The following is a 16,804-nucleotide window of genomic DNA, read 5'->3' as shown; positions in this document are numbered from 1 at the left end:
TAGTTTGCTTTTAACTATTATTTTTCCTGGCAAGTGTATTCTATTACTTTTAAATATGATATGTAGTAAGGATTCCCTGTCTTAATACGTCTCTCAATATAAAAACAAAGGCCCAGTAACATTGTATACAAGACCACTTTCTTAAATATTGGCTGCCTGGCCATCTCAGAGGTCCAGAGAGGCCTGGGCCACTTCCAGCTTTTGAGGCCCCAACCATAAAACAAATAAAAAATGACGACACATGAAAATAAAATAAGGCACCAAAAAAAGAGTGAGACATAATTTGAATATTTTTTATTTAACAAATGCTTATCTAGCCTTTTTCTGAGCAAATGCACTAATTATTGAGGAAAAATCTAGCTCTCGTGCAATAAAAACAAGTTGCAAAACTTATCAAATGCCAAAAAATTAACAAGTGTCTAAATTTGAGGCCCCCTTTGAGCTTGAAGCCCAGCCAAATGGCTCTCCTGGTCCCCGCTTTGATTGGTCCTGTACACTGCTAAAGCATGCAAAGCTCTTACCAATAAGTAAGGGCAAATGATAGCAGCATCTTGGAGGAGGTAAGTCATCTTGCTCATCAGACAGATTGATCCCTATACTCCAGGGGTGATTGGACACAACCATCAGCATATTGTAGCTAGTTGTGGAGCAAGCCATTCAGACACCAGTGAAAACTTTCAAGCAGCCAACAAAACACTCGGATGCTTGTACAGGAAAGTACATTACCCAGCTCAGCATCTGCGACTTGCAGCTGCCAAGTATCCTCCAGGTGTTGTTACAGCTGTTGAGTCTCCTGCTAAGGAAGACAGAACAGAAGGATGAAAAGGAAGCATCATTGAGAATGTACAGCTACTGGAGAACAGTGCCAAGCAAGTATTACAGTTACATGCCTGAACAAACTACGTCCTCTAAGCATGTGAGCTCACTGCTGTTTGCCTACTGGACTCACAATGAAGACAAATCATGTCCCTAAGCCACTAGGCAGTTTTCAAACTATTCTGATTACAGGATCGACTGAAACCCTAAAGTAATAAACAGAGCTATATCCAGTTTTGTGAATTTGGAAACATTGGAGTTGGAAGTGTATGTTTGCATGCCGGTTGAGAATTTAGCATCAAAAAGACAAGGAGGAAACGGTAATGACCCTCTCCCTCAAAAATAGCCATTTAAAAAGTTGTTTTTCATTTTCAGAGAATTTTCTTCAAGGGTTTTCTAACAAGGCTCTCTCTCGACTTTCAACCTTTTTAAAAGAATCAATAAGTGAGGTTGCTTGACAGCGATTGTATTTGCGCCTAATTCTTACAGTTCTAGTTCAATTTATATTTTACACTTTGTTTACCTGTAAGCTTTCATACTTTACACACAGCAATATTAATCCGGGTTATAATCTGGTTAAATTCAAACGTTAACAGTCTCAGTCCTGATCTGTAGTTAGGTCCCAGTTCAGCAACACACATTTTAAGTATGTTGTTAAGTCCAACCCTATTCATCAAAGCACATAGGGCCTGATCCAAAGCTCAATGAAGTCAATGGAAAGATTGCCATTGAGTTCAGTAAACTTTGGGTCAGATTCTGTAGTATGTGCCTAACTTTAAATATGAGTAGTTCCACTGAAGTCAATGTGACAATTCATGTGCCAGTGGAGACTTCTCTAGAAAATGCTTGGATGTGATGTCAGTTATTCAGTAGGTTGTTCTCTTCTTTCATGGCAGTATTAAATCAACAAACTGGCCCAGTGCTGGGGATGCTGTGTTCTTTCAGGCATCATCATTTGGAGAAAATGCAAAATGGAGGTAAATATGGAGTCAAAGGCACTTTTCACAAGAGAGGAGACATTAGTTTATTTGGGTATCTACATCCTGCCTGCGTAAGAATTGGTGCGGATGTCAAAGGCAAATGATTCAACATTAGACTATCAAGGAGAACATAAAGGTGCTGTGGACATTTTGGGTGGATCTGGTCTTGGAGGTCTCCATGCAGTAGTCTTGGAAGAAAACTGAGACTCTCATGCCTGGAAACATTTTTTTTTTTCATTTAAAACCAAATTAATAAGTAACCTCCTATTTGCTTCTAAAGACACAAAGTGTGGTTTCATAAGGCCATCCTCTGAAGCAAAGGAATTTGTGTACTACAGCAAGCTGTATTGTATTAGGAAAGGTTTTTAATGGTGTTTAGTGATTGAAAGCAAGATGCAATAGCTTTACAACAAAGAAGCTTATGATGAAGGTCCTCTGTAATAGCTTTTATATTACTGTAAATCACAATGCTTATGGTTTACTTTTTATTAATGCAAATGAAGTGCAAATCAAATGAAAGCTGAGTGTCTATCAACAGGTTGTTTTAAATAGCTGAGAATATATGTATATTTTAGCTTTTAACAGGATTTTTTATTTTAAATAGTTTTAATGTTTTTATCCCTGTAATAGTGCTGGAAGGCCACAAGATGAGAGCAATTTTTAATTCACGCTTATAAGACATGGGTATTTGGAAACCATTAGAAACTGACATTTTTTCCTCCCTTTTAATTTTGATTCTTTCACTAGAGAAGCCAAGACTAATGCTATCATGACAGATGGGGAGAGTTTTTAGAGCCACTGTACAAAACGTATTGGAGCAGTGTATCATTAACACACAGCACCTTCAAAATGTGGCCACGGAAGTATAATTTGTTTGGAACAGTGTCTAATGTATAGAAACTAAAGCCCAAATTCTGCTCTCAGGTACTGCACGCTGGATATAGTCTAGTGACATGACCGCTTTGTTTATAGTATATGAAAAATAAAACTAAACAAAACAGTACTAATGATGTGAAGTTTATTATTATTATTATTACTTCTAGTCTTTAATGACTTGTGCATTTTCAGTAGTGTTAACAGGCTGGGTGAGGCAAGTCTTTTATTGTGTAGAAGACTCTAAGGTCCCAGTCCAGCAAGACATTTAAGCACATGCATGACTTTAAACTTGTGACTGGTCCCATTGGAGGAAATGAGACTACTCCTATTCCAAAAAACATGCGTGTAAATGTTTGCAGGGCTGGGGCCTGAGTCACAAGAGTGGAGTTCAGAATTTGAGGCTACAGAATAATGGCACATGGAACTTTTATGCAGGCCGTGTTATAATGTGGATTTCAGTCTAAATATAGAACTATTTAAAACGAGAAACATTTTTAGCCATTTAACGAAGGGAGGTGAGGGTAGCTTTTTGTTTCACATGTCCCAAATAGCTGTAAATAAATGTTTCCCCTGGGCTTGATTCTCCTTTGAAGCAATGCATATTAAAATATATCTTCACGATAAAGATACATGGTTTGATACATAAGATCTCATCTTCAGTCATGCAGATCAACTCAGACTTTGTAACTGTCAGTAACCCCATAAGAAAAAGTACCCCCACACACACACATACAATTGTTATCAACATTTTTTAAATAAATGTTAGAGCCAGATTAACCACCATTGAGACTTACGCTGTCTCTTTACCCTCAGAACAAATCTGACAGGGGCAGAGGGAATGCAGCTTCCCCACAATTCTTTGCAATGTTCTTCAGCGCTGACCCTAAAATATCCCTTCTAGGGGTAGCAGGTAGATCTCTTCTAGGGATAGTTCAATCTCCATGCTCATTCAGGACCTGATTCAGGACCCATTGACCCACAGGGCCTTGGATCAGGCTGTAGTCCATTTGCCTCTCTGTTGAGTCGGCCTACAGAGATAAATACAGTAGTGGTTTTTGTGATGTGGTGCTTTTTCATGAAGAACTGGACTGAGAACATAAGCTCATTTCACACAGGCCACCAGCAGCCTTCAGACACTAATAGCTGTCAATTGCTACTATCCTGCGTTCACCTCCAAACTGACAATTTAGAGCTGAAATACTGTGTATCCCATTACCAATCTGCTGAGCCAATGCAGCCTCCCTTCTCTCCCTGAAATAAAATGTTACCCACCTTGCAATCTCTAAAACTTATCTAGATACCTGAGAAATTTTCCCTTGGCAGGTCACAGCCTCCATATACAGCTAGCAAGCCATCCGACTGAAAGAGACAGGGGAAGAAAATTAGACCTGTAAGAGGAAGGGAGACAAACAATAGCAGAAATAAAGAACAGCTGCCTCATCCAAGTAACTGGACTTTGATTGTTACAGTCATTGGGAGAAAAAGAGAGAGGAACTTTTGGTTGTTGGACTTTCGAACTGTAAGGTGAGAGCCTAAGGCAAAGGACACTGCCCAATGTACTATGGGGTGGGTGTTTTGCTCATGGCCATATGCTTCTGAAGCATGCTTGTGGTGTTTTCCCAAGTTAAGGCCGGGTTACTTTCCCCTTTTTATTAAAAGTTTCTTTTCTAAACACAGACTCAGTGCTTGTGAGAGGGGAAGTATTGCCTCTTAGAGGCACCCGGGGTGTAATTTTCCTAGATTACTGGAAGCCACTTCTGTGTTTTATTGTTAAAAAGGAACTCCTAGATATTGAACCTGGCCCTTTTTGCTGCTGACTCTACCTGGTAGAAGCGTTACACATACATTGGATCAGTGGCTCTCAAACTTTTTTACTGGTGACCTCTTTCACATAGCAAGCCTCTGAGTGCGACCTCCCCTTATAAATATATAAAAAAGTGTTTTTAATTTAACACCGTTATAAATGCTGGAGGCAAAGCTGGATTTGAGATGGAGATTGACAGCTCGCAACCCCCCATGTAATAACTTCATGACCCCCTGAGGGGTCCCAACCCCCAGTTTCAGAACCCCTGCATTAGATGATTGCAGTGGTCCATTCTGGCCTTAAAATCTATTATTCTGTGAATCTAGGAAGAAAGGTACATCAAACCTAGCAGAACTTCTGAGTGCAATGCAAGCAGCTGATGGTGCAATAGTATTCATATGAACTCAGCTAATATTTGTATTTAACAGGAGGTGACTACAAGTTTAAAATATAATTTTTTATAATTAACTTTATTGCAAAATCGTTAAAAGTAAAGCCTAATGCAGCATCCAGTATAGCTAGAGAATTGTTGCAGATTGCACAGTTGTTCTTACACAGCTTAATAAAAGGAAAAGTTTGCTTCTTAGGACCAGATTTCGATCCCCTTTCCCATACTGAATAGCACCTTACTTCACAAATTGTCTCACTGAAATCAGTGGTACAACTTGTGGAGTAAGGTGTTGCCCAATAGAAGTGATGGGGAACAGAAGACATGTGAAAGGTTCCTGCTTTAGTTTTACACAATGATCGAAGGGACAGACAGCTATTGGAATAGTCAGCTATTTGGCTGTCTGGATATTTATACTGTGTCTTTTACCGTGGTATCTGTGTGCACTGAGAATGTATCTGTGACAAATATTCTATATCATTCTCTTAAAATGAAACTGTCAAGGCTGGTAGATCTAAAATGAGACCCATCAGGGAGTTTCATCTGAATTCTTCCATTGGGGATGAGAAGATTCTCTCTCTCTCACACACACACACACACACACCCCTCTGCAGAAGAATCACGGGGTCTCGCTCCCAAGCCCAGCAGAGCTTGAGGATCCATGTGAGGCAAAGGACTATCTGCATGGGGAAGGCTTATATTGCCACATTGTCTCTTGAAACCCCTGCACCCTCCAATAGAGCCATGCTGTTAGGTCATCCCAAACAAATGGCTGCCCCTGAAAGTCTTGTTTGAGGGAGATTCTCCTGTTTTCTTTTTTTATTGATTCCTTGCCCGGCTTGGGGGTAAGGAAGATAATGTGCCATCTCCTCATACCCAGCCAAACCTATTCCCTCTCCATACACAAATGTGGGACCCCAGGAAAGAGGACCATTCTGAAGAGGTGGCTGTGTGGAGGCAGGTCAAGATAGACTTCATGAGCAATGTATGCAATGAAGGACAATCTAGTCCCCCGTTATCTTGGGGTCACCCAGGCAGGCATTAGAGATCTCAGCCATATTGCACCACTTATTTTGGAGTCCTGGCAGATATTTTGTATCAAAAGGAAATTTAAAGATAAAACGTTAGTTTTAGGATAGGTTACGTTTTGAACCTGTCAACCTTGACAGTGTCTCTTTAACATTGATTTTTATAGGTCTTTGACTAGCCCCACTGGAATGTTAATGTTATCTGGTTCTTTAAATATATATTACAGTTATCAAGTGCATGTTTCTGATTAACATTTGATGGCTGCTTAGTTTGCTAAGAGCTCACATAAATTTCCCGAGGGCTATTTCTGAGCAATATAAATGTGGGAAATCCCTTTTGTTGAGGAGTGAGATTAATCACTTCAGCATCTAGATCCTCCATACCTTTACACCAGAAGATATATTGCTGAAATGTCTACAACACATTGTAAAAAATTAATATCTCCGACTGCTTCCATGCCACTCATGTTTGAAGGAGATGGGGCTGAGGTATCATAGTGCTCTGAAGATGCACTATCACCTCCTGCAGAACTTTGAAAAACTTTCTATCCAAAGAGAGTTCTGATGACATAATACATCTTCTGTTGTTGATTACCCCTCACCATCCCCACCATACACACTATGTGTTTTAGGGCAGTTAGATATAGGCCTCAGAAAATGTCACACTTGAACTGCTCCAATCCAGGAGTAGACATGGGAGTCACAACAGCAGCACAACACCCATTCTAAGTCAGCAGCAATTCACTGGATTGTTCTTATTAAGGCATGGAGAGCTTGTATTTAACACCATGATTTTTGTTTAAACATTATATGACACAGCAGCGAGCGGCTGCTCTAAGCTACAGCCAGCCCAATCCTGCTCTGGCCTCTGCAATCCAGAACCCCAGCTTCCAAAATTCAGGATGACCTTTGTTTGCTGCAGCACATCCCATATCCTTACACAGCAATGACACCAACTCCACACACTTGCGACCACCCCCTGTGTCGGCTCAGCAGAGCTGACTGGTGCATTGGGAGTGGGAAATAATCATAGAAATCATAGAAATGTAGGGCTGGAATGGACCTTTAGGATCCCTTGACAAGCGGGTGTGGCTAACTCAGGGAGAACAGGGGTTTAAAAAGCCAGTTCATAAGCGACCAGAAGAGCTAGCAAATAGGAGCAGCAAACAGAGGATTTTTATGAGGGAGTTTAGGGAGGGAGCAAAAGAACCTGATGCAAATAGTCTCTAAATTTAGGCCAATAATCCAACTCCCCGCCCTGAAAAAAAAACCCACACAATGAACAAACAAACAAATGAAAACCCTGCAGGAGTAAAAAGAATGCAGGTGGAAGTCCAGCAGCAATGTGGGAACTATCTAGTTTATTACACTGAATCCAGCATATATAATTACCTGCCTTGTGGGCAGGTGGCATATATGTGAATTCAGTGCAAGCAGTTCATGGCCCTCAGAGACTAGTATGGGCTCTTGAGACGAGAGTGGTTGAACTGAAGGAGCTAAGGGAGACAGAGAGGTACAGACAGGAGATTTTCAGGGACACAGTAGAGCTGTCCTACCCACAGTCTGACAGCCTCTATGCTGTTGAGGAAGATGAAAGTCTCAGGGAAGAAGAACATCAAGCTGGAGTGGAGGGAAACGATCCCATAGTTGGGATCCTCATTGCAGATGATGTTGTAGTATCCTCTCACACTGAGGATACCTTTCTGACAGAGGGTACCCCTGTTATTAGGAAGAGACAGGTAATGGAAATAGGAGATTTGATTATTAAAAATTGCCTGCCAGGTGTGAAGGTTGCAGACTTCTTCAGACATCTAGACATGGGCAGCAGGTGAAGCTTTCCCTTGGGGAGGCTAGTCCCCTGTCCCGCCTCTTCCAGCTGAGACCCTGCTTCCCGCTCTCACCTTGCCGTGGCCCCAGCCAGCAGGAGGTGCGTGGGGGGGGGGAGCTGAGAGCTTGGTCGGGGCCATGGAGTGGGCTGAAAGCTTGGCCCCAGCCAGGACCTCAGCACAGATCTCGACCCTGACCGAAGCACCGAGCCCAGAGCCCCTCTCCTGTTCCGCCCCTTCCACTTGTGGCCCTGCCCATGGCCCCACTTCATTCTACCCTTCCCTGTGGCCACACCCCCATTCTGCCCCCACAACGCCTCTTCCCCCCACTTACTCATTTCCCCTCCACCACCACCCCCCATGGCCCCAAGACCAGAAATGCTCTGTGCCACTTCAACAAGGAATGAGGGCTCCTCCAGCCATGGGCCTGTGGCGGGGGGAGATTTTTCCAGGGACCCCAAATTGGCCGGGTCCCCTGGCCCCATGGGCTTGTGCGGTAATTTGCCATTGCCGCCCCCAGCAGTGCAATGTTTGGGGAGGCTTAGGCTCCGCCAGCCTCCACTATGTGCTGCCCATGCATCTAGACAAACCTATGTGCAGTGGTTGTGGTAGACACAGGTACCAAAGACATAGAAAAAGATAGGAGAGAGGTCCTGGAGGCCAAATTTAGGCTGCTAGGTAAGAGATTAAAATCGAGGACCTCCATTGTAGCATTCTCTGAAATGCTTCCAGTTCCATGCGCAGGGCCAGTTAGACAGGCAGAACTGCAGAGATGAGACGATGGTGTTCAGAGGAAAGATTTGGATTTATTAGGAATTGGGGAACCTTTTGGGGAAAGGAGGAGCCTAAACCACCTAAACCAAAACAAATCCAGATTGCTGGCATGTAATATTAAAAGGTCGTAAAGAAGTGTTCATACTAAGGGCTGGGGGAAAGCCAACCGGTACAGAGGAGCACACGGTTTGGCTAGAGACAGCTATGGGGAGGATTTATTAAAGTGGATTGTGATGAGGTAGCCACCCTATACAAGGCCTGAAGCGGTAAATTAGTCCAATTAACCCATAGGCTGCACCGTTAGGAAAACCAGGGCGTGCTAAGGCATCATTTGCTGATGAAGTCCAGGTGAGAGAGTAGCTGGGCTTGGTTTATAAAGCCAGGATGTTGGCAGTAGAAAGGGACTGCAGAGAAGTGGGCTGCAGTCACTCCCTGGGAGGCGGGAGGTATCTTTGAGGCTACCGGGTTTATTATTCTGTAGTTACTCCCTGGAAGGAGGGAGTTTGAGGTGGTACACCTGGCATGGGGGGGTGGGGGTGGCAGGAACCAGAAGCTGTAGGAAGGAGTCCAGGAAAGAAGCAACAGAGTCTGAGGGAAAGCAGACACAGTTGCCAGGTATAGGGTCCCTGGACTGGAAACTGGATTAGTGGGTGGGCCTGGATTCCCCTACAGTGCACTGGGGAAGCGGCACCATAAGGGCAGTGCATGAGAAGACTCCTAAGATTGTAGTTACGGAAAGATTTTGATACTCCAGAAGGGGAAGACTATAGAGTAGTTATCAGTGGTTCACAGTCAAGCTGGAAGGGCATATCGAGTGGGGTCCCACAGGGATCGGACCTGGGTCCAGTTCTATTCAATATCTTCATAAATGATTTAGATAAGAGACCTGTGGCACCTTATAGACTAACAGATGTATTGGAGCATGAGCTTTCGTGGGTGAATACCCACTTCGTCGGATGCATCTAGTGGTGCATCCGACAAAGTGGGTATTCACCTACGAAAGCTCATGCTCCAATACGTCTGTTAGTCTATAAGGTGCCACAGGACTCTTTGCTGCTTTTACAGATCCAGACTAACACGGCTACCCCTCTGATACTTAGATAAGAGAGTACACTTATTAAGTTTATGGACAATACCAACCTGGGAGGAGTTGCAAGTGCTTTGGAAGATAGGATTACAATTCGAAATGATCTGGACAAACTGGAGAAATAGTCTGAAGTAAATAGGATGAACTTCAACAAAGACAAATGCAATATACTGCACTCAGTCACAATCAATTGCACCCATACAAAATGGGAAATGACTGCCTTAGAAAGGAGTATTGCAGAAAGGTATCTGGGGGTTATAGTGGATCATAAGCTAAATATGAGTCAACAGTGTAACACTGTTTCAAAAAAAGCAGACATCATTCTGGGATATAACAGCAGGAGTGTTGTAAGCAAGACACGAGAAATAATTCTTGTATTCTACTCTGCGCTGATAGAGTATCATTACCAGTTCTGGGTGCCACATTTACAGAAAGATTTGGACAAATTGGATACAAAATCATTGAAAGTATAGTAAAGAACAGAATTATCAGACACAACTTGATATGTTGGGGGTCAACATGGCTTATGTAAAGGGAAATCATGCCTCACCAATTTATTAGAATTCTTTGAGGGTGTAACAAGCATGTGGACAAAGGTGATCCAGTGGATACAGTGTACTTGGACTTTCAGAAAACCTTTGACAAGGTCCTTCACCAAAGGCTTAAGCAAAGTAAGGAATCATCAGATAAGAATGAAGGTCCTCTCATAGATCAATAACTGGTTAAAAGATAGGAAACAAAGAGGGAATAAATGGTCAGTTTTCACAGTGGAGAGAGGTAAATAGTAGGTTCGCCCAAAAATCTGTACAGGGACCAGTGCTGTTCAACATATTCATAAATGATCTGGAAAAAGGGGTAAACAGTAAGAGGTGGCAAACTTTGCAGACAATACAAAATTACTTAAGACAGTTAAGTCCAAAGCTGACTGTGAAGAGTTACAAAGGGATCTCACAAAACTGGGTGACTGGACAACAAAATGGCAGATGAAATTCAATGCTGATAAATGCAGAGTAATACACAATGGAAAACATAACCCCAACTATACATACAAAATGATGGAGTTTAAATTAGCTGTTACCACTCAAGAAAGTGATCTTAGAGTCACTTTGGATAGTTATCCGAAAACATCCGCTCCATGTGCAAAAAAGCTAACAGAAAGCTAGGAGCCATTAAGAAAAGGATAGATAATAAGAGAGAAAATATCATAAAGCCACTATTAGGGCTGTCAATTATTCGCAGTTCACTCAAGCAATTAATGCAAAACAAATTAAATAGATCCAAAAAATAGTTGTGATTAATTACAGTTTTAATTGCACTTTTAAACAATAGAATACCAATTGAAATGTATTAAATATTTTTGGATGTTTTTCTACATTTTCAAATATATTGATTTCTATTGCAACACAGAATACAAAGTGTACAGTGCTCACTTTATATTATTTGTGATTACAAATATTTGCACTGTAAAAATGATAAACAAAATAAATAGTATTTTTCAATTCACCTCATACAAGTACTGTAGTGCTATCTCTTTATTGTGAAAGTGTAACTTACAAATGTAGATTTTTTTTTGTTACATAACTGCACTCAAAAACAAAACAATGTAAAACTTTAGAGCCTACAAGTCCACTCAGTCCTACTTCTTGTTCAGCCAATCGCTAAGACAAACAAGTTTGTTTACATTTATGTGGGAGAAAATGCCATCTGCTTCTTATTTACAATGTTCACTAAAGTGAGACTAGGCATTCGCATGGCACCGTTGTAGCTGGCATTGCAAGGTATTTACATGCCAGATATGCTAAACATTCATATGCCCCTTCATGCTTCGACCTGTCAATTTTTAATCTTTTTTACAGTGCAAATATTTTTAATAAAAATAATAACATAGAGTGAACAGTGTACACCTTGTATTCTATGTTGTAATTGAAATCCATATATTTGAAAATTAAAAAAAAAACAACAAATATTTATACAAATTTTACATTGATATTCTATTGTTTAACAGCGCAATTTAAACCGTGATTAATCGCAACCATTTTTTAATCTCGTGATTAACTATAATTATTTTTTAATCATTTGATAACCTTAACCACTATATAAATCCATGTTACACCTCCACCTTGAATAGTGCATGCAGTGCTGATTGTCCCATGTCAAAAAAAGATATATTAGAACTGGAAAAAGTACAGGGAAGGGCAACGAAAATGATTGAGGTTATGGAACAGCTTCCATATGACGAGAGATTAAAAAGACTAGGACTGTTCATTTTAGAAAAGAGATGACTAAGGGCAGATAAGATAAAGGTCTATAAAATCATGAAAGGTGTGGAGAAAGTGAATAAGGAAGTATTATTTACTCCTTCACATAACACAAGAACCCGGAGTCACCCATGAAGTTAAAAGGCAGCAGGTTTAAAGCAAACATAAGGAAATACTTCTTTAGTCAACCTGTGGAACTCATTGACGGGGGCATTGTGAAGGCCAAAAGTATAACTGGGTTTAAAAAAAGAATTAGATAAGTTCATGGAGGCTAGGTCCATCAATGGCTGTTAGACCAAAATGGTCAGGGATGCAACCCCATGCTCCGTGTTTCCCTAAACCTTTAACTGCCACATGCTGGTACTGGACAACGGAGGATGGATCACTCGATAATTACCCTGTTCTGTTCATTCCCTCTAAAGCATCTACACTGGCCACTGTCAGAGACAGGGTACTGGGCTGGGTGGACGATTGGTCTGACCCAGTATGGCCATTCATTCTTATGTTCTTATGACCTCAAGACGTCATCAAGGCCATCCCCCTGCACTGAGTAGGGATTAAGTACACCTAGACCATCCCTGATAGCTGTCTGTCTAGGATGTTCTTAAAAATCTCCAATAACAAGGATTTTACAACCTCCCTAGGTAACCTGTTTCAGTGCTTAACTCTCCTCATAGCTAGAAAGTTCTATAATATCCAACTTTAATCTCCCTTAATGTAAACTAAGATGATTACTTCTTGCCCCACCCTTGGTGGACATGGAGAACAATTGATCACTGTCCTCCACCCATTCCCCACCCATTCTTAGGGTGACCAGATGTCCCGATTTTATAGGGACAATCCCGATTTTGGGGGCTTTTTCTTATATAAGCAGCTATTACTCCCCACCACCTGTCCTGATATTTTACACTTGCTATCTGGTCACCCTGATTTTTTACACTTGCTATCTGGTCACCATTCTTCACTTACCTGCCTCAAGGTGGGAGGATGCTGGCACTACACAAGGGCCCAAGATCTAAGTAGCATACACAGATGTGTAGGAGGATAGAGTTGAAATATCAGGGGGTAGCCGTGTTAGTCTGTATCTACAAAAACAACAAGGAGTCTGGTGGCACCTTAAAGACTATTTAAGACCATATTGTCACTGCTGAGGTTCGTGGAAGTGCTCAAACTCTTCATGTGAATATGAGAGAGATACTGGTAGGACATCATCCACATTGCAATTTACTCCTTCCTCCCTGCAAAAAACCCTCCACATTTGTTAACGTTTGCACATGCGGGAAGGGACACCTATTTCGGAAATGGGTTGGTTCCAGGGTGTGCTGTAAAGGGGGTTTATTGCCACATTTTGTCTGCTGTATATTTATGCATTTGTTGGTGGCTAAGCAATACATTTTGAGCTTATTGTGGGAATTAATTGTGGAAGGGAAACCAAAACACAGGATCAGCATCTTTTTATATTTTTATAATCAAATAAAAATAAACATTTCCACAACAATTTCTTTAAGACCAATCCTTCCCCAGCAGCCCAAACCTTCCAGGGCCATGGAGTTTATCCTCTGCACAGAGAACACCAAAGATATTACCCAGAGGCCACTGAACAGCAGTTAGGGTGTGACAACTTTTTCTCTCAGTCAATGTAGGCTGACTCATAGCCAATGACTTAAGGGGTGATGGAGTTCTTATCCCCGTAAAGCCTTCTGAGCCAATGAGTTTCCCAGGATCACTTATCTATCATATGTTATGGGCTACCTCCAAGGTCCAATGACAACTCAGTAAACTGCCATATGGGGATCAGAGGCTGGGAATATGTTTGGTACCTCTCTCCCCAGGCATTATACCGCTCTGACTAACCCAGCAGCGGTGTTGACGGACTCCAGCAATAGCAGCATTCAGTTTTTCCTTGCTAGCAGTACAAGTCGGTTAGACATGGGATCTTCAACTGGGAGAAGTGAACTAAAAATGACAAAAGGAGAATTCCAGATAACTGTCCCCTTTAAACCACCCACAGCTGTCAGGGGTTCCATAAAACTAGGCTCAATGTCTAGTAACTTGGAAATATCTGAGTGAGCCTCGTTTGAGGCTGATGTCTACAGGTGCCCAGTCCACCTCTCACAGTCACTGCATTTCTCATACTCTTTGCCATGTGCCCTACACCACTTAACGGTGAAAATGAATTGCGACACTTTCTGAACATTTTTCAATTATTTCTTCCAGTGTTCGTTTCATTTAAATGCAAGGGCACAAATCCTAGTTTATGTCATAATAGATGGACAACAATAGTATAATTTAACAAAAATAAAATACTAAACAGTGCTACATGTTGACAGAGTGGTGATGGGTAAAATTTGGAGTGTTTTGATGGTTTAGATCTTCAAAACATATCTGGCAAGTACACAAAGTGACAAATGTATTTAAGGATCTATGCCATTCAAATGCTACTACCACATGTCTGTTTTGGATTTTTCCCGACTAAATGTTGGAATATGGGCAAAAATTCACTTGCCTATTGTGTTCTTTAAACAGAAAGTGTCTGCATCACAGATGGCCTGTCAGTGCCACCTGACATCAGCGGATGTACATTTCAAAAGCTAGAATTCTGTCCCTTTAAAAAAATGTATCGTTTGCATTCCAGAGCCTTACATACCTCTGCCCTAGCTGAAGTCATCTGTGTTTAAGCTATAAAGGACAGATTCTGATCTCACTTACAAGTAGGTAAAAAATTAGCAACTTCTTTTATTTCAATTGAGTTATTCTGCAGTGATATACATCAGTTTCACTGAGATAGAATCTGGCTTCTAGTCTTTACATTATCTATGTAGTTTGTTCCCTCTTTTCCTTTTATTCAGCACAATAAGCTACCTCCTTTGCTGATTATTTTTTATTTGTTGAATGTATTCATATTCTCAGTCCATCTGCTAAAAGTATCCTATTTAAAAGAAGATGGCATCATTAGCCACCCTTTTTCGCTATAAAGAAAGGAGCAGTTCCCATATTTTTACCCAGTTCAGTGGATGCACTAATCTTGCTGAACACTTCAGTTTAGATGGTATATCAATGAGGCATTCAAACAGAGCAGTTTATACACAAAAATTCTGTCTGCTTTGTAAAAGATTATCCTTTTATAAACACTGCGGAAAACATAAAAGCAAATAGGGGACAGCACATAGGACAGGAAAGATGTTAGCAGGGAGATTAATACTGAATGGGTCGAAATGAATGGTGCTTACCAAAACGAGGTCCAGATACTTTGGCTGCAGTGAAACATAAATAATGGGAATGACACATCGTTTATTCGGGATAATGAGTTGATCCGAAGTCGGGGCCTAGAACAAGAGATTAAAGATTAAATATCCATCTCCTGATGAATATCAGTAGCAAACTTTAACCTTTTCCTTCCAAAAGCACAGTTTCTTTGAACAATCGTCTCAGCGCAACACAGTGAAGAAATGAGCTAACGCAAACTTAAATCACATTCTTATCTTAGCCTGTAGGATAACACTGCTTCATTTTTTAAAACTGGGAATTGCATTTTTTATTTCCGGGCTTGTAAGTCTTTCAGCATAATTGTTGGAGAAGAGAAAGATTTTGTCTGATGTCTGGCATTATGAAAATCTGACTTTAGCTTTCTTGGCTTACATTTTATTTATCTGCAATAACTGAAGAAAGAACATACCATCCTGAACATTCCCTTTGGTTGAAAAATAATAACAAAAGGCAGCCTGCTGGAAAAGCACAGCATACCACATGCCGAATTCGAATCTTTAATGCAAGGAGGACTTGGAATATGTCATGAGCCTTGGATCAGGAGGGGCTGAAGGGTAGTGAAATGGGAGCAGACACGGGCTATTGGGGATAGGGAACTGACTGTACTATAGTTCTGGCAACCTATCCAGACTGGTCAATTAGTGGTCCTTCTAGCTTAAGATGCTGCATTGCAACGGAGGCAGAAGACATAGGACAAGTGGGAATCTGGATAACTGTGGCTTGCCCAGAACTTGGAACAGCGCAGCTGCTGACTGCATTCAGCCAGCCAAGACCAGCATTGTGGTTTGTTGCTGATGGATGGCTGCCTCCTGCAAAAGTGATAAAACTGGGGCGGAGGGGGGTCTTTCCAAATGGCATTTTGAAAACAACAGAGCTCATATGGAAGGGTCAGTTCAGCAGGTTTTCACCAGCTTTATGAAAACGGGATCACAAGTGAAACAAGTTTGGTGGTTTCATTCTATTCTTCTGGGAGCTTTTTGTCCAGATGCCAAACCAACATGCATGTTCAGTTGGCAGTTTCTCCACAGGAGAGGCCCAGAACTATGAGCTGTGGAAAAGTCTCCATTTTTACTTGGTAAATATTTGCATGCAAAAACTGATATGCCCGCAGGTTTTTATGAGGCTCTCTGAATTGGTTAAAGGGAAGATTTTTGGGGGTTTGCTGCACCAATTTTTGTAGTGAAAATGGTAATGTCACTCCCCCTCTTTCTCTCTTTCACACATGTGCATGTGCACCCACCCACACGTGCACACACTTTGCAAAATTCAATAAAGGAATGATCCTGGGAGATGCATGAACTGATTGAAATGGTGGCTTGGGAGGGGGGGGGGGTACTGAGCATCTTGCAGGAGATCAAGCCCTAAATTTTGCAGAATTCACTAGTTGCAAGAGAGTAAAAACATCACCTTTTCATGAGATCATTTTTCTCTCTGAAAATAGGAAGATTTTGCCATGAGCAAAAATGATACTTTTTATACCTCTTCCCAAAGGTGAAAACTCACCATTTTCACCACAAACCTGTTTGCTTATTCCTTCCAGTAAAATCACCATGTTGTCTAATAGCTACCTGGCACACTTCTTCTCTAAGGAATAAAATACAAATTTCTTGTCCTCATATTCAAAGTCCTGCATAATTTGTCCCTTCCTTCTTATTCACCCTTGTCAATTCCTATCGCCTCCACCCATCTCCTCTGTTTCA

At 41.3% G+C, this 16,804-nt stretch overlaps 1 long non-coding RNA gene across 12 annotated transcripts in view; it reads right to left on the bottom strand.

Moving 5' to 3' along the window:
- Window positions 1-324: 324 nt before the first annotated feature.
- The window catches only part of LOC117874447, a 53,295-nt gene continuing 36,815 nt past the window's right edge, over window positions 325-16,804 (bottom strand). For 2 of the 12 annotated variants that reach the window (XR_004644984.1, XR_004644979.1), the window contains 3 exons: window positions 15,068-15,163; window positions 3,974-4,031; window positions 325-796 (listed from right to left, as the gene is read on the bottom strand). This is a non-coding gene — a long non-coding RNA (uncharacterized LOC117874447). Of the gene's footprint in view, window positions 797-3,466; window positions 3,701-3,973; window positions 4,061-13,281; window positions 13,794-15,067; window positions 15,164-16,804 lie in introns of those variants that run through there. The other 10 variants (XR_004644991.1, XR_004644988.1, XR_004644981.1 and 7 more) reach the window with 9 other exon arrangements.

Source organism: Trachemys scripta, chromosome 3, assembly GCF_013100865.1.
Source record: "Trachemys scripta elegans isolate TJP31775 chromosome 3, CAS_Tse_1.0, whole genome shotgun sequence".
Lineage (NCBI taxonomy): Eukaryota > Metazoa > Chordata > Testudines > Emydidae > Trachemys > Trachemys scripta.
Note: the sequence above shows the minus strand (reverse complement) of the source record. Positions and strands in the feature narration are given on the sequence as shown.